Source organism: Theropithecus gelada, chromosome X (assembly GCF_003255815.1).
Source record: "Theropithecus gelada isolate Dixy chromosome X, Tgel_1.0, whole genome shotgun sequence".
NCBI classification, from domain to species: domain Eukaryota; kingdom Metazoa; phylum Chordata; class Mammalia; order Primates; family Cercopithecidae; genus Theropithecus; species Theropithecus gelada.
This window is the reverse complement of record NC_037689.1, coordinates 144,761,504-144,780,838: the sequence shown is the minus strand read 5'-3', so window position 1 is coordinate 144,780,838 and position 19,335 is coordinate 144,761,504.

Below are 19,335 nucleotides of genomic sequence, written 5' to 3'. Positions count from 1 at the left end.
AAGTAGGCCACAGTGTTTTATTAACCTCAATTAACAAGAAAGCAACATTTCTTTTATTTGTGCCATTAATATGGGCAAGGAAGAAAGAAAGTGCAATAAATTTCTAATTTAAGTTTGGAACCCAGTGAAGGGAGAAAGTTTGAGTTGTGCATGTTTGCAGTTCTGAGTCATGGCCAATTTTTTTTAACATAAGCCATCTGCCAGTATAATACTTTTAATGATACATTTACTTGAAATTCTTTTCACATGCTCCCCTGAGTTCCTGTACTCAAACAGATCAGAAAGAATATTTGGCTTAGGCATTTGGGGCTTCTGTGATCTACTGTCTCCATTGATTTAAGTTGACAATAACCTTCATCATTCAATGTGTCTCCTCAGGGGCTAATACCCGTTTATCTAATCTTTTTATTCCTAAAGATCTTTGATATGGTTTAACAGCAGTACACAAGCTTTGTAAGATGATGTGTTTGAATTTTGCTGAAAAGTTGTGTGTTTCATAAGAACTAGTAAGTGGCCATCTGACATTTTAAATCTTACCAACATTGCTTTTTGAGGGCGGGGGTAGTCTAAATAGAGTCAAAACTTGACTTTCACAGAAGGATTTTCAGAGCTTCACTGACTAGGCTATTTGAAGGAGTAACCTAGTGATTTCCTTTTGTTCTTACTTTTGTTTATCTGTCTTTCTGGATTTATATTATTGATTACATTTAGAATCAGAACATCTACAGTATGTTTCACTTCTTATGTTTTTACTAGTTCTTTATTTACAAATCTCACTTTTTCTCCAATATTTGCAGAACTATTTTTATATCAATTTTATTTTTTTAATTTTCAGTGTATTCAATACTTAACATCAGACTTACTCATTACTTATTTCCCAAACCCTTTCAATGTTTCAGAAGACTATTTCAATACAGGTGTATGTATTTGTTGAACACATAGTTACTAAGGACTTACTTTTTACTAGGTTCAACACTAGGCACTGGAGATGTGGAGATGACTGAGGCACACCTTGTCCTCATGAGAGCAGCATGATATACCGGTAAAGGGTGGACATTTCGGAGTCAAACCTGGATTTGAGTACCAAGTGTGATGGAGAACTTTATATGTCAACTTGGCTAGGCTACAGAGCCTAGTTGTTTGGTCAAACGCCAACCTAGATTTTTCTATGAAGTTATTTTTTTAGATGCAATTAACCTTTAAATCAGTCCACTTTAGACCCTAAGAGCAAAGACTGAAGTTTCTCAAAGAAGAAGAAATTCAGCCTCAATAATACAACGTGGAAGTCGTGCCTGAGTTTCCAGCCTGATTCCCTGTGGAATTCAGACTAAAACTACAACATAAACTCTTGAATTTTCAGCCTCTGGCTTGCCATATGGAATTTTAACTTGCCAACATCCGTCTCTCTCTCTCTCTCTCTCTCTCTGCCCCCTCTATCTCTCTCTCATATATATACATATATATGTTATTAGATATAGATATGAAGCTATATTCTATATCTAATTCCATATATATCTATATATTATATATATTATATAGATATAGCTACCTATCTACATTCATATATTATATGTGTGTGTACATATAGAGAATATATATGTGTATGTGTGTGTATATGCATAGAGATATCTATAAAAATATCTATACCTATATCTACATTATAGGCTATTGTTTATATTTCTCTAAAGAACCCTAACATACCAGCTCTTTTACATACCAGTTAGATGACTTAATTTGCCTCTCTGAGCCTCAGTTTCTTCTTGGTAAATAGATCTTACTAAGGATTAAATGAGTCAATGTATGTGAAAGAAGAAACACTATACCTGACACACATTTTAAGTACTCAACAAATAGTAACTCTAGCTTCATAAGTTGTTTTTAGTAACTAAAGCGTTAGATGTGATATAGGCAGTACTAGTGATAGACATCTCTAGAAGGAAACAGAAGAGAGGAATTATCTAAGTCTTGGGACAGGGTGGTCAGGAAAGGCTTTCTGAAGAAATGGATACTAAAACCGAGACTTAAAGGTTGAATAGAAAGATTCATTCATGTAACTAAATCTGTTCACAAAAGGTATTGTGCACTTATTCTATGCTGGAACAGCTGATGTGCATTGGGACAATGAAAGTAAATAAGATATAGACAATTTATTAGATCTAGAATGACAAAAAAGAGGAAGCTCAGAGAAAATGGATATTCAGGTACCCAAGTAGAACCATGGCTTGTAGAAACTAATTCAGGTGTTGAAGCTGACTCTGGAGAGGACATATGGCTTTTCAGCTGCCGTGTTTTAGTAGCATCCCTATCCTAGTTGTGCCTGAGTCATAGGACCAGACTCTAAAGGAATGATTTAATTCTAATTCCAGAAAAAGGTAGGGGTAATGGAGGGTTGAATTAAGTTTCTGCCCACACTCCTGCCCCACTATTAAGGCAATTCTAACAGAATCAGAGTAGTTGAGAGAAATAAAAACTGGATTGAGAGGTTTTCACCCAGATATAATAGGTCTTCTAGAATAAAGTAAAAGAAAGAATAATGGTTAAAAATATTTAAAGATATAGCTAAAAAAAAAACCACAACTGAAGAAAGATTTGAGTCTATTACTCAACCACAACAGTATTGTGCAGAACATATTAATGTGTATACATATAATTATATGTGACACACACACATATTATTGCATTGAACAGGATCTACTTATGGTATGAAATAACAAAACAACTTGACTTTATTTTTGCCTCTTACTGATTTTTTAAATTTAGCGGGTGTGTCATTTCTCTTCAAGTAGAAAAGAACTCTAGATAGTCCCACTACTTTTCTGATTATCCTTAGGTAAATAAAAGCTGATTATCATGTTCGTCATGAAGCACTATATAAATTCAGAAATTATAATGTTAATTTTCATAGAATAATTGGCATATCGATGTTCATATTTAGAACTTTCCCATCTCCTTTTTCTAGGACTTTGTAGTGGAAAGCCTACAGTCATGGATAGAGGGTGGGTATAGGAGGCTTCATTTCTCGTTCTTTTTCATATTCTTCCTTAAGGTTGGAATACACTGAGGAGAGCATTAAGAGGAGAAAACTTGTTCTTACTTGACGGGCTGCATAGCTCATTGGCCTGGAATATTTTAGAGCTCTTTTTTCCATGGTGCACTTTTCCGAGTTCATCAGACCTTGCTCCACCTCACCCCCATCATTAAGAATGTATCATCTGACATTCTCTTTGTACAACTAAATGAATTTCTATTTCTGTTGGCCACTTACTACTAAACCTCCTAGGAATCCGAAGGTCTATATCCAACTTTTTCCTGCTGAGGTTAATGTCAATTATAGTAAAATATAATTTATTTTATCATATACTGTATTTTCAAATATTTTAAGTTTTGAAAAATTTTTACCAAGGAAAAATATGTGGGCAAGTGAATGCTCTGGATTATTGTTTAATGATATATTTCCATATGTTAATATTGATTGTATATAAATGGCTTTTGAGTTAAATAAGTTTGAGAAATGTTGGGCAAAATAGAGCAGGCTTATTTTCTGTACAGCTTCCCAGAGCTTTTAATGCATTTTGCTGAGCATTAGCTATGTGACTTTAGGTAAATCACTTAATCTCTCTGTGCTGTTTCATCATTTGAAATAGGGACGAGATAATACTTACCTGATAGCATTGCTGCACAGATTAGATTACATGATGCATATGAGGTACTCAACTTAATGCCTGGCCGATAGTAAGCCCTTAAAATTGGTAGTTATTGATATTAGTTATGATGATCATGCCTCCTGCTGCTGCAGCTAAAGTGTTCCAGAAGCTTGGTCATAGAAACCTTCCCCCAGAGAATGTCCCTGGACTCATGTTCTGCAGAACATACTTTCGGAAATACTGTACTCTCTCTCTCTTTCCTTTTTTTCAACTCTGCTGTCTGTGCTTTGCATCTTCAAAAACTGAAATAGCACATAGAAAACTTCTTTAACTTGGAAATTGAGCGTTTTCAGTTATTTCCATTTGGCTTTTATTTGATGAAATATATGATTATTGAAAATTACCTTTACCTGTCAAGGATGTCATATTGAGCCCCTCCATAATCTTCACACAGCAACTGGCTATGCCCATTATGAATTCTGTAGTAGTCTATGAAAAAATTTACTTGCTGATGGCCGCTTTGGAGCTTCTAAGGCAGTTCCACAACATTGCAATTGGTTTTCAAGCATAGCAGCTTGTGTATATTTCACTCACCCTGGAAATTACGAGAATTTCCATAAACTGTCTCTTCAGATCTGGGAATGTCTAAGGATTAGGAATCCTTCTCAGGCAAAGGATCAACAAGTTTTGTATCCCTCAACTGTCACCCCCTTTTCCTAGATTCTTTTCTCCAGCTAAAGTTATAATTGATATAAGAGGAGAACTGCTTTCCCAGTGTTTGATTTTGAAACCTACTTGGAGAAAATCACTGAAAAATTAAGAAAGAAATTCATGAGTTTTGAAAGAAATGAGCAACATTAGAAGCTGCTGTGCAACTGAAAGCATCCTGCACCTAACTCTTCTCTTGGTGCCCTATGGCTCTACAGATGATGGTGCCTGTGGGTATGTTGAGGAGGAGAAAGAAAGAAAAGAAAAAAAAATACAAGGCTGCGCTCTTAGTATCTGTTTACTAATTAAAAACTGTGGCTTCTAGGAAGCCAAAATGTGATGTAACAGACATGCAAGAATCAGGAGATCTGGGTTTGATGCCTGACTTAATTCTGTCATTGAACATCTTGTGACTTCCTCTGTGTTTATAAAAGGAAGATTATTATTACTTGAATTTCATATATTTTAGCCACTGAATCAACAAGGTGAATTGCTTTTGAGATGTAAGCAATATTTTAAAGTTAGCTTTCTTCTATAAAATGTACACACTAAAATTTTTGCAGGGGAGAAAAAAAGGCAAATTAAACCAAACAATAAAAATATATATTTGGTGTCCTTTAAGTCATAAGTTTGATAGTGACAAACTAGCCATAATTTACCCTGAAAATTCTCTAATTATTGGAGGAAATTGGCCCTTTGTACATGACGTATATGCAGGTGTTTTTCTTTTCTGCCTACCAGTTTCCTTATCTAGAATATGTTAAAGAGATATACTAAGAAATTTTCCAGCTCTAATATTCTTTAAATCTTGACTTTTTCAATCCATTGTGTGAACACTATGTCCAGGTTTTTTTTTTTCTGACCAATGAAAAACTGTATAAACACAAAAATTAAGTGATTATCTCTAACACACCTCCAATTTAACTACCTCTGTATTCCTTACCTCAATTAATAGCATTTCCTTCCCCCACATAAGCCAGCCGCATGTAGTCATTCACTCTTCCTTCTCTCTCTTACCCTAAATTCCAGTAGCTGTCAAGTTCAGTAAAATCAACCACAGTAATGTTTGTCTGCACTCTCATGACCCTGATATTTTCTATATTTAATTTAATCACTTTTTCAAAATATCTGGTTGATCATGCCTTTCCTTTGCTTAAAACTCATTACTAAATCCTCCTTGTTTCAGGGATAAATCTTAAACCCAGTAACACCTCCTACAAGGCCCCTAGAAATCTGCCTCTCCATGCCTATCTCCATATCTTGTGTCAGGTCCCTACCCTAAAGTTATATAGTAGGCTGAATAGTTCCCTGCAGAGCCATTCATGCCCCAATCTCTGAAATCTGTGAATATGTTCCCTAATATGGCAGAAATGATTTTGCAGATGTGATTAAATTAGGAAGTTTTAGATGGAGATTTTCCTGGATTTTCTGGGTTGTTCTGTTGTAATCTCAAAGGTTCTTATAAGAGGAAGGGAGGAGGGTCAGCTAGAGACAGAGCAGTGATGACAGAAGCTGAAATTGGAGTGATGCAGTGCATGTATCCAAGGAATGCCAACAACCTTTAGAAGTTGGGAAAGGCAAGAAATAAATTCTTCCCTAGAACTTCCAGAAAAAAATGCAACCTTTCTACCTTTCTGGGACTTTGAATTTTATCTCTTTGAGACTCATTTGGGATTTCTGGCCTACAGAGCTATAAGACAGAAAACTCCCATTCTTCAAACAAAAGCTGTTATCCTTGTGGTAATTTGTTAGGGAAGCAGTAAGAAATAATACAAGATACCTGACGTGGATCACCTTGTATAGCATTTTTCCTTAATTTTACCAATAGCATTGAGACTATTTACATTAATAGTTTATCTTTGAAACTAAAGTTCAAAAACTCTTAAATGTGCATTGGACTATGCCTAAGAAGAAACAGTTTTATATTAGTATACCATGGCAGAAACCAGATTGGATTGGAAAAAGAGAAAACAAAACTGAGTATTACTAAACTGTTGTCACAGAAATCTTCTATAAGCATAAACAAATCTCTTCTCTTAAAATTATTTCAAACTCTTCTGAATCTAATATATTTATAGTCTATACCTGCAAAGTACTTAGATAAGTTATTTTAAAAGTCCTAGGCATGAGAATTAATCACTATATTTATCCTTGACTTTGAGATTTTTAGTTTCTCTATCTCTCTCTATATATACATCTCTCTTTCCCTGTCTCTCTTTCCTTTAAAGCATATAAATGAAATTGAAATACAGATCTAGGAATTGAATAGAAGAAAGGCATTTGGAATAAGGAAAGACAGAAAGAAATGTACTTTTCCTACTTTATTTCTCTAGCTTGCACGGGCAAAATAAATTTGCCAAGTCACCAGTTCTGAAAAGTAGATGGGCTATCACATTAATCTCAGAAGGAATATATCCCACAGACCTAGTTACTCAAACTTTATATACAAGAATAAATTAGCAATGTGATCTCTAATGAAGACTGTAGAATAAATAATTCCAGTAGCATAGTTTTGTTCTTAAATCCTAGAGCTAGTCATGGAATTAAAAGTGTTTATCTGAAGTTACCTTGAACCACATAAATACAGAATTATCTATTTTTTTTTAAAAAATCAATCCATACCTATGGCAAGTTAGATAACATTAAAGGAGCCTTCATCATCTTTTATCATCTTGATTTTATCCTGAAGTATTAAATCATCTGGCATTCATTCTTCGATTTTAAAGGGCTTGAAACATTGTGACCAGCAGAATCTACCGCAATTTATATTTTAATTTTGGATATGTGCTATTATATTCGAAAAGAATCAATAAAAGAGTACTTTTTAAAAACTGAAACTGTAACTACAGGGTATATACATAAGATATATGCATTTTAGTAGGACCTCCCTCTAAAATTCTAATCAATCAACATGTAAATCGTGACCTCCTGGAAAGCACATTTTAGACATCTTTGCACCTTCAGCAAAGTGTGGAAATTCAGTAAACGTATACTGTGTTATACTGAATATTTTCCATAGGTACAGCATTATGCTATCTGCTCTCTAAACTACCTAGTTGCAACACCCAATGATACCTATTTTTAAGAAGCACACAACATAGTTGTGGATGAAATAGGTTTTAGGCTTTACTTTATCAAATGCTTAATATGTCCTAGTCATACTCTCGTGATGATAAGCATGTGTGAAATATGGGGTGGATAGTAGGACAAGAATAGACCAGAAAGTATCCATAGATGGGTGAATTAACAAAAAATAGACACAAATTTGTGTCACATAAAATTACTTTATATCACAATATTTATTTGGCACATTGATAGTTGACCTTATAAGCATTAAGCATCTTTTATTTAACTATTATATTCAACTTAATTTTAATGTCAAGTGTATTTTGATGTTTGGAATATGCCATTTTAATACTTGAAAAAAAGTCATAAATGATGTATAAAATTTTGTATTTGGAATATCTGAAATATTAAATATTCCAAATATTCAAATAGTCAATTTCATGTAGACACAGTCATAAAATTTTCAAAATATATTTCATTTATTTTTTATTCAAGAAATATTTATGATATCCTTTCCATAAATTTTGTTTTAGTATATTAACTGTCAACAACAGCTATTTTATTTTATTTTATTTTATTTCATTTTAAGTTCCAAGATACACATGCAGAGCATGTAGGTTTGTTACATAGGAATACATGTGCCATGGTGGTTTGTTGCACCTATCAACCTGTCATTTAGATTTTAAGCCCCGCATGTATTAGGTATTTGTCCTAATGCTCACCCTCCCCTTGCCCCCAACCCCTGACAGTCCCCAGTGTGTGCTGTTCCCTTCCCTGTGTCCATGTGTTTGCACTGTTCAGCTCCCACGTATGAGTGAGAACATGTGGTATTTGGTTTTCTCTTCCTATGTAAGTTTGCTGAGAATGATGGTTTCCAGCTTCATCCATGTTTCTGCAAAGGACATGAACTCATCCTTTTTTATGGCTGCATAGTATTCCATGGTGTATATGTCCCATATTTTCTTTATCCAGCTTATTATTGATGGGCATTTGGGTTGGTTCCATGTCTTTGCTACTGTAAATAGTGCTGCAATAAACATACATATGCATGTGTCTTTACAGTAGAATGATTTATATTTCTTTGGGTATTTACTCAGTAATGGGATTGCTGGGTCAAATGGTATTTCTAGTTCTAGATCCTTGAGGAAACGCCACACTGTCTTCCACAATGGTTGAACTAATTTACATTCCCACTAACAGTGTAAAAACATTCCTATTTCTCCACAGCCTCACTAGCATCTATTTCTTGACTTTTTAATAGCCATCATTCTGACTGGCGTGAGATGGGGTATTTCATTGTGGTTTTGATTTGCATTTCTCCAATGACCAGTGATGATGAGCATTTTTTTCATGTGTTTGTTGGCCATATAAATGTCTTCTTTTGAGAAGTGTCTGTTCATATCCTTTGCTCACTCTTTGATGTTTTTTTGTTGTTTGTTTGTTTGTTTGTAAAATTGTTTAAGTTCCTTGTAGATTCTAGACATAAGACGTTTGTCAGATGGGTAATTGCAAAAATTTTCTCCCGTTCTGTAGGTTGCCTGTTCACTCTGATGCTAGTTTCTTTTGCTATGCAGAAACTCTTTAGTTTAATTAGATCCCATTTGTCAATTTTGGCTTTTGTTGCAATTGCTTTTGGTTTTTTCGTTATGAGGTCTTTGCCCATGCTTATGTCCTGAATTGTATTGTGTAGGTTTTCTTCCAAGGTTTTTATGGTTTGGGGTTTTATATTTAAGTCTTTAATCCATCTTCAGTTAACTCTTGTATAAGGTATAAGGAAGGGGTCCAGTTTCAGTTTTCTGCATATGGCTAGCCAGTTTTCCTAGCACTATTTATTAAAGAAGTCTTTCCCCATTGCTTGTTTTTGTCAGGTTTGTCAAAGATAAGATGGTTGTAGATGTGTATCATTATTTCTGAGGTCTCTGTTCTGTTTCATTGGTCTATACGTCTGTTTTGGTAACAGTACCATGCTATTTTAGTTACTGTAGCCTTATAGTATAGTTTGAAGTCAGTGTGATGCCTCCAACTTTGTTCTTTATGCTTAGTATTGTTTTGACTATACAGGCCTTTTTGAAAGAAAAAATTTTATGGAATTTAAAGTAGTTTTTTTCTAATTCTGTGAAGAATGTCAATGGTAGTTTGATGGGAATAGCATTGAATCTATAAATTACTTTGAGCAGTATGGCCATTTTCACAATATTGATTCTTCTTATCTATGAGGATGGAATGTTTTTCCATTTGTTCACATCTTCTCTTATTTCCTTGAGCAATGGTCTTTAATTCTCCTTGAAGAGGTCCTTCATATCTGTCATAAGCCATATTCCTTGGTCTTTTATTCTCTTTGTAGCAACTGTGAATGGAGTTCATTTATGATTTGGCTCTCTGCTTATCTATTGTTAGTGTATAAGAATACTTGTGATGTTTGCACATTTGTTTTGTATCCTGAGACTTTGCTGAAGTTGCTTATCAGCTTAAGGAGTTTTGGGGCTGAGACAATAGGGTTTTCTAAATATAGAATCACGTCACCTGCAAACAGAGACAATTTGACTTCCTCTCTTCCTATTTGAATATCCTTTATTTCTTTCTCTTGCCTGATTTCTCTGGCCAGAACTTCCAATACTATGTTGAATAGGAGTGGTGAGAGAGGGCATCCCTGTCTTGTGCCAGTTTTCAAAAGGTATACCTTCAGCTTTTGCCCATTCAGTATGATGTTGGCTATGGGTTTGTCATAAATACTATTTTGAGATATGTTCCATCAGTATCTGGTTAAGAGTTTTTAATATGAATGGATCTTGAATTTTATTGAATGCCTTTTCTGCATCTCCTGAGATAATCATGTGGTTTTTGTCATTGGTTCTGTTTATGTGATGGATTACATTTATTGATTTGCATATGTTGAACCAGCCTTGCATCCCAGGGATGAAGCCAACTTGATTGTGGTGGATAAGCTTTTGGATGTGCTGCTGGATTCGGTTTGCCAGTATTTCATTGACGATTTTCACATCAATGTTCATTGGGGATGGTGGCCTGAGTTTTATTTTTTGTTGTTTCTCTGAGAGGTTTTGGTATCAGGATGATGCTGGCCTCATAAAATGAGTTAGAGAGGAGTCCCTCCTTTCAGTTGTTTAGAATAGTTTTAGAAGGAATGGTACCACCTCCTCTTTGTAACCCTGGTAGAATTTGGCTGTGACGCCATCTGCTCCTGGGCTTTTTTTGGTTTGTAGGCTATTAATTACTGTCTCAATTTCAGAACTCGTTATTGATCTATTCAAGAATTCAACTTCTTGCTGGTTTAGTCTTGGAAGTGTGTATGCGTCTAGGAATTTACTTCTTTTAGATTTTCTAGTTTACTTGTATAGAGACATTTATAGTATTCTCTGATGATAGTTTGTATTTCAGTGGGGTCAGTGGTGATATCCGCTTTGTAACCTTGTTTGTGTCTATTTGATTCTTCCCTCTTTTCTTCATTAGTTTAGCTAGTGGTCTATCTAATTTGTTATTTTTTTCAAAAAAAAAAAAAAGATCCTTGAATTATTATGTTTGGAGGGTTTTTTGTGTGTCTGTCTCCTTCAATTCTGCTCTGATCTTAGTTATTTCTTGTCTTCTGCTAGCTTTTGGTTAGAATATGCTCCTTCAGCTCAGCAGAATTTGTTGTTACCCACCTTCTGAAGCCTACTTCTGTCAATTCATCCATCTCATTCTCCATCCAGTTTTGCACCCTTGCTGGAGATGTGTTGCGATCATTTGAAGGAGAATAAACATTCCGGCTTCTGGAATCTTCAGTGTTTTTGTGCTGGTTTTTCCTTATCTTCACGGATTTATCTACCTTTCACCTTTGAGGCTGATGACCTTTGGATGAGGTTTTTGTGTATGGGGATGTGTTTTCTGTTGTTGTTGCTTTCTGTTTGTTAGTTTTTCTTCTAACAGGCTCCTCTTGTGCAGGTCTGCTGCAGTTTGCTGGAGGTCCACTTCAGACCCTGTTTTTCTGAGTATCACCAGTGGAGGCTGCAGAACATCAAAGATTGCTGCCTGATCCTTCTTCTAGAAGCTTCATCCCAGAGAGGCACTGGCCTGATGCCAGCCAGAGCTCTCCTGTATGAGGTGTTTGTCGACCCCTGTTGGGAGGTCTCTCCCAGTCAGGAGGCATGAGAGTCAGGGACCTGCTTGAGGACGTAGTCTGTCCCTTAGCAGAGCTGGTACACTGTACTGGGAGAATCCCCCTTGTAAGGATCAGGCACTCTTTTCAGAGCCGGCAGACAGGAAAGATTAAGTCTGCTCAACATGTGACCCTGCAGCTGCCCCTAACCCTAGGTGCTGTGTCCCAGGGAGATGAGACTTTTGTCTGTAAGCCCCTGACTGGAACTTCTGGATTTCCTGCAGATATGCCCTGCACAGTGAAGAGGAATCTGGAGAAGCAGTCTGGCCACAGCTACTTTCCGGCACTGTGGTGAATTCTGCCCAGTCCAAACCTCCCAGTCTTAACTTAGCACTGTAAGAGGAAAACCACCTACTAAAGCCACAGTAATGGTGGTCGCCCCTCCCCCTACCAAACTCCATTGTCCCAGGCTGACTCTAGACTGCTGTGCTGGTGTGTCCAGAATTGGTGGGTTCTTGGTCTCGCTGACTTCAAGAATGAAGCCGCAGACCCTCGCAGTGAGTGTTACAGTTCTTAAAGATGGTGTGTCCGGAGTTTGTTCCTTCAGACGTTCAGCTGTGTCTGCAGTTTCTTCCTTCTGGTGGGTTCGTTGTCTTGCTGACGTCAGGAGTGAAGCTGCAGACCCTCGTGGTGAGTGTTACAGCTCATAAAGGCAGCACAGACCCAAAGAGTGACCAGCAGCAAGATTTATTGTAAAGAGCGAAAGAACAAAGCGGGTGGAAGAACAAAGAACAGTGTGGAAAGGGACCCCAGCAGGTTGCTGCTGGCTGGCTCCAGAAGCCTGCTTTTATTCCCTTATCTGGCCCCACCCACATCCTGCTGATTGGTCCATTTTACAGAGAGTTGATTGGTCCATTTTACAGAGAGTTGATTGGACCCTCTTGACAGGGTGCTGATTGGTGCGTTTACAATCCCTGAGCTAGACATAGAGTGCTAGACAGAAAAGTTCTCCAAGTCTCCACTAGGTTAGCTAGATACAGAGTGCCCATTGGTGTATTTACAAACCCTGAGCTAGACAGAGTACTGATTGGTGTATTTACAAACCCTGAGCTAGACCCAGAGTGCCAATTGGTGCGTTTACAATCCTTTAGCTAGACACAGAGTGCTAGACAGAAAAGTTTTCCAAGTCTCCACTAGGTTAGCTAGATACAGAGTGCTCACTGGTGTATTTACAAACCCTGAGCTAGACACAGAGTGCTGATTGGTGTATTTACAATCCCTTAGCTAGACATCAAAGTTCTCCAAGTCCCCACCAGACTCAGGAGCTCAGCTGGTCTCACCCAGTGTATCCCGTACTGGGGCTGCAGGCCAATCTGCCCGCCAGTCCCGTGCCATGCGCCGGCACTCCTCAGCCCTTGGGTGATTGATGGGACTGGGCCCCGCAGAGCAGGGGGAGCACTCATTGGGGAGGCTTGGGCCTCGCAGGAGCCCACCACGGAGAGGGGGGATCGGACATGGCGGGCTGCAGGCTGCAGGTCCAGAGCCCTGTCCCTCGGGGAGGCAGCTGAGGCCCAGTGAAAATTCGAGAGCAGTACACACCAGCCGGCAGTGCTGGGGGACCTGGCACAACCTCAGCAGCTGCTGGCCTGGGTACTAAGCCCCTCACTGCCCTGGGCCAGCAGCCCGGCTAGCCGCTCCAAGTGCAGGGCCCTCCGAGCCCCTCCCGTGACTGCCAGAACTCAGGCTGACCTGTGAGCACCGCGCCTGGCCCCAGTTCCCACCCGCGTCTCTCCCTACACACCTCCCCATCAAGCAGAGGGAGCCAGCTCGGGCCTCCGTCAGCCCAGAGAGGGGCTCCCACAGTGCAGTGGCGGGCTGAAGGGCTCCTCAAGTGCTGCCAGAGTGGACACCGAGGCCGAGTAGGCGCTGAGAGTGAGGGCTGCTAGCACATTGTCACCTCTCACTGGCAGTGAGAATTTCAAACCAGTGGTTCTTAGCTTGCTGGGCTCTGCGGGAGTGGGACCTGCTGAGCAAGACTCTTGGCTCCCTGGCTTCAGCCCCCTTTCAGTGAGAGTGCACAGTTCTCCTGTCTCAGTGGGGTCTAGGCACCACTGGAGTATGAAGAAACTCCTGCAGCTCAGTGCCTGACCAAATAGCTGCCCAGTTTTGTGCTTGAAACCCAGGGCCTTGGTGGTGTAGGCTCATGAGGGAATCTCCTGATCCACAGATTGCAAAAATCCATGGGAAATGCATAGTACCCCCGGCAGGTAGCGCAATCCCTCACCACTTGACTTGGCTTGGGGAGGTAGGTCCCCTGGCTCTGTGCACTTCCTGGGTGAAGTCACACCCCACCCTGCTTCTGCTTGTTCTCCATGGGTCGCACCCACTGCCTAACCAGTCCCAGTGAGATGAACTGGGTACCTCAGGTGGAAATGCAAAAATCATCCACCTTCTTCATTGGTCTTGCTAGGAGCTGCAGACCAGAGCTGTTTCTATTCAGCCATCTTGGCCCCTTCTATCAGCAACAGCTATTTAATAGGTACATTATTAAATCTACTATGACTCTAATGTAGAAAATGTTAAAACATCAGTGTATACAATGCCAGTCAACTGATTTGATTTACTGGTAGGAGAATAGAATGTGATGGCAGAAAGTAACCTTAGAAACTATCTAGTGTAAAATTCTTCCATATTCTAGTTTTGCAGATGAGGAACTTGAGGGCCAGAGAGAAGTAACTTAGCCAAGATTATACAAGAAAGCAGGTGTCAGAGTCAGAGCTAGGTCCTTGCTTTCCTGACTTCCTGATCATTGTGTTTTTAACTCTGTTGAGCTGCCTGCATATATATGTATATATATTTCTCCATTGTCTGAATTAACCCTTTTTTATTTTGATATTGTATGTACACAACCCAAGAAAAGGAGCTAAAATGAAAGTGTGCTACTTTGAGACTCAACATTTGAACTATGTTTGGATACCATAGTGGATGGGTGGAAGGGAGTGCTGGGAAGAAATTACCCATGAATATCTCACTTCTGCATGATTCAAGTCCTCTGAGCATTTGCAGTCAAGTTAAGAATGTTTGTGTAAGGAGAAATTCTAGGATAGAAAGCATAGAAATATCTCCCTCTCTGGAGGCAGTTGAGCATAATAAAGATGAAGACCTCATCTTCTTCTCCACATAAATATTTGCTTACCCAGAGAAAAGATAACGTTTCTCTCTTTCTAGAACCACATAATACCAGACTTGCCTAAGTTTGGGGTTTCTCTCCTGTGATGCAACCTATTGCATGTGCAGGTCACATTTGACTCAGTGTCACCCCATGAAGATTGGGGATTAAAAATTTAGTGCTAAGATATTGCTATGACTGCTACTTCTGTTGTAAGTAAGAAATGGTGTTTGTCTCTGATCCAGTGGTCTAGTATCAAATATATAGGTAACTTACTAGTTTTGCAGGTAAAATCTTAGAGCCTTTAGTTTCTAACTTAACAGGCAGATGGAGTTGAATTGTTGCCATAATATTCAAATTAGCTTCTACTAGTAATGAAATACACTATAAATACCCAGGAGAATGCAAGTGTCTCTAAGTTGCAGAACTGTTAGTTTTTTCCCCATCAGTCACTTACAGAAATATTTTCAATTACATTGCCTAGTTGTCTGTATCTAATTGTACAGCTCAGATGGTCAAAGTGTTCTTTGGGGATAAATGAAACAAAGTGGTATTCTTTGAATTTATGCCTCTGACATTAAATAACTGCAATCATTTATACCAGTGGCAAAATTGCTTTCTATAAAAATCTTAGATATCACTAGCCAAACCTACTTTGAAATTTGTAGTTGGTGAAGGTCTAAATTTTCCAACTTTTATAAGGACCAAATGGTTGGAATGAAAGTAATTTAGAGTAAGGCTGATGGACAAACACATTAAAAATGTTTAAAGTACTTCTAGAGACACTGCTGTAGTTTGAGTTAGTACTTACACATAATTGCATCATCATGACACTGCCAAAGTCCTTGTAAGAGATAATCTATAGATGTGCAGATGTACCAGAGTGTAGAATCTCCAACAAGGAAGGTGATCTTCCTGCTTTTTTTTTTTTTTTTTTTGCTGGCCAAATTACATCTGGAGTTTTTAGCTCAGTTCTAGCATGACATCTTAAAAGCGATACTGATACAGGAAATGTGCCTACAGCATAAGTAGCAAACAATCAGCCAGGATGAACCACTGTTAACTCTCAAAACCACCCTGTGGTGTAAGTGGCATTATTACCATATGAGAAGGAGAATATCAGGGTGCTTACCAAGAACACAAAAGTTAGTGAATGGAAAAGTTGGACTGAAGCTCAGATATTCTGGGTCTAAGTCATCTTAGGTTGCTTTCATTATTTTTGGTCTGAACACTATCGTAAATATATAAAGAAAAAATTAACCTGTGTAGGCATTATGATATCATGGAAATTATTATTATTTGCAGTCTGAATGCTTGTTTTTGAGTATTGGTTATTCTGCACATACATATATATTTTTAATCTGTGGAAGTTATTTGAAAAACGTGGCATTTAAAGAGTTTGCTACACCAGTAATAAGTGATAGCAATGAAAATAGAATCCAGGTCCTGACTCTTAGTCCATGCTTCTTGCTATTACACCATGCTGATTATGTTTAAATTATTTTAGTCATGGTATATTCTGTTTTACATCTTCAAACTCCATGTGCTTATGTTTTCACAAATACACAAGGTAGAAGAAAAATTCCAACCCAAGAATGAAGTTCTCCTAATAGGGTTGATAAAACACCTAAAATTTTATTCAAAAAAGGCCTGAAGTTTATTACTTGCAGATACAAGTGAGTTTTTATTTTTTAATTTTTTTTTTCCTCTTTTGAGACAGAGTCTCGCTCTGTTGCCGAGTCTCGAGTGCAATGGCATGATCTTGACTCGCTGCAACCTCTGCCTCCCAGGTTCAAGTGATTCTTCTGCCTCAGCTTCCCGAGTAGCTGGGATTATAGGCACCTGCCACCACACCCGGCTAATTTTGGTATTTTTAGTGGAGACGGGGTTTCACCATTCTGGCCAGGGTGGTCTCGAACTCCCAATCTCAGGTGATCCACTCGCCTCAGCCTCCCAAAGTGCTGAGATTACAGGCGTGAGCCACCGTGCCCAGCCGTGATTTTTGATTTTTAAGAATGATCTATGCATGTGGGAACTTATCATTTGGCTTGGGGAGTACTGGTTAAATTACATTACATATCCATAATTGGCTAATTTTTCAAATTCATTCATGATCGCTTTTTATACCTTTTTGTAGATAATTTAATTTACAGATAATTTCTTTCCTGAGATATTTTCCAATAGCTTAATTTAAATATAATTGGTTTTCATTAAGGACAAATGCACTTTGATCTCAGGAGAAAAGGATATTGTTTTCATATAATTTGTTCCATTTGAATTTGAAATGCACCCACTGCTAGAATAATAAATATTCAGATATGAGTTGAAAAACATTCCTTATTTAAAACTCCGCATATAACAAAATGTAGTTACGCATAGCATGTTTAGTTCCTTTCCATGGAGATTTGTATTGCAAATAATAATAATAGATTTTATATACATAAGATACAGTTCTGGGTAACAAATAGGTGGTTTAGGAACAAAGGGAATTTAGATTAAATTGGAAATAAGACCCATTTATTGTCCTCACAGATAAGACAGGGAGACAGGCCTGTAAACAATGTAAATGTAAATTTTAAAGTATAAAGAGCCTTGAATGGCAAGCCAAAGAGCAATCCAATATTTGCAAACAGCAGAATAATGTGAACACAGTTTATTTTTGAAAAAAAAATTATCTGGTGGCTGATTATGAGGTAGAGATGAGAAAACTGCATTAGCATGACACTGCCAAAGTCCAAATAAGAGGTAATCTATACATGTGCAGATGTACCAGAGTGTAGAATCTCCAACAAGGAAGGTGATCTTCCTGCATTTTTTCTTTTTTTTTTTTTGCTGGCCAAATTATATCTGGAGTTTTTAGCTCAGTTCTGGTGTGACATCTTACAAACAACGCTGATACAGGAAGTGTGTCTACAGCATGGGTAGCCAACTCATATGCTTTCGGGAACCAAGCAAGTAACAGAGGAGAGGAGCATTTCAAGTATACAGGCACATGTGCACACTTGGGGAGTTGGGGATTGATGGACTGGGGTCACAGAGATGCAGGCTCAATTGTCTACCTTTTTATAGAAAGATGACAAATTCAATTTTCATGTGTAATCTACTGATTTTTAAATCCTGGGTCACTTTATTTTTTTATTTTTATTTTTATTTTTTAACACGGTACAAGTAAAACAAATTTTTCTGTAGACCCCACTTTGCAACATCTGCTTTAAAGATTCTGGAACCTGTCATGAAGAATGTTTAGAAGAATTAAAACTTTTACAGTACTGAAAAGAAAGCTGATTTGGGACAGTGCTAAAAGGGTGGCAGAATTTGAGATCTACCTTCAAACAGTCAAGGGCTATCATGGGTGAAGGAGTGAGCAGTTCTGTGTGGCTTTTTAAGGCACATAGGTGGCTATTTCAGGAAGACTGATTTCAATTACAAAGAGAAAGTGCTTTGGAATGTCCAGAGTTCTGTAAAATTGAAAACAGTCTGCTTTGGAAAGCAGTAAGCTCACTGTTACTGGACGTGCTTAAGCAGAGAAAAGACCATTTCATGAGTATGCCATTGAGAGAGTTTATTCTATAAGAATTTATTTCGGGCCGGGCGTGGTGGCTCAAGCCTGTAATCCCAGCACTTTGGGAGGCCGAGGCGGGTGGATCACGAGGTCAGGAGATCGAGACCATCCTGGCTAACATGGTGAAACCCCGTCTCTACTAAAAAAATACAAAAAACTAGCCGGGCGTGGTGGCGGGCGCCTGTAGTCCCAGCTACTCGGAGGCTGAGGCAGGAGAATGGCGTAAACCCGGGAGGCGGAGCTTGCAGTGAGCCGAGATCGCGCCACTGCACTCCAGCCTGGGCGACACAGCGAGACTCCGTCTCAAAAAAAAAAAAAAAAAAAAAAAAGAATTTATTTCTGTTTCCATGATAACTTTCAACTCGGAATGTTTGTGATTTGTTGGTAAATTTCTAGCTTAACATGAAGAAGCAGCTCAAAAAGACTATCAAAAATATTAGAGGAAATATGGACTCCATTAATAGAGATCAGTAACCAAAATAATGTGAGCAAGGCAGCGTGGTGTTATTCAGCATAACCCTAACGTAGGAAACAGGAGACCTGGGTATGAACCACGGTTCTGCTACCTGCTTATTGTGTAACCTTGGGTAAGTCACTGAAATTTTCTATATCTTAAGTTTTTTATTAGTGGAATAGACAATTTAGACTAAGCAGTTCTCATATTTTAGTGTGCCTAAGAATCACCTGAGGTGTTTGTTGAAAATGCAGATTCATTGACCCCAATCCCAGAGATTTTCGTTTAGTGAAGTTAAGCAAACTATCAAAGCTCTATGGATTTATGAACTTCATTGCATTTGGATGACTGAGTTTTATTTAGTTACTTTGATTCTTCAAACAATAATTAGATGTTTTAACTTCCAACAATATCACTCTTTGTCTCTATACGCTGTCTTAAATGATCTGTTTCTAACTTCTCATCTTTGCCCTTTTGTTCTTTTACTTCATCTTGGAAATGATGGAATGAGAAGACTTTTGGAGTAAAAGTAAAAAGGAAAAATATAATTTTCTTATAGGCTCTGGTTACATTACTCTACCTTCCCCCAGTGTAGAATTTTAGAAAATTAAACTAAACTGCTAGAAGAACTTTCTTATC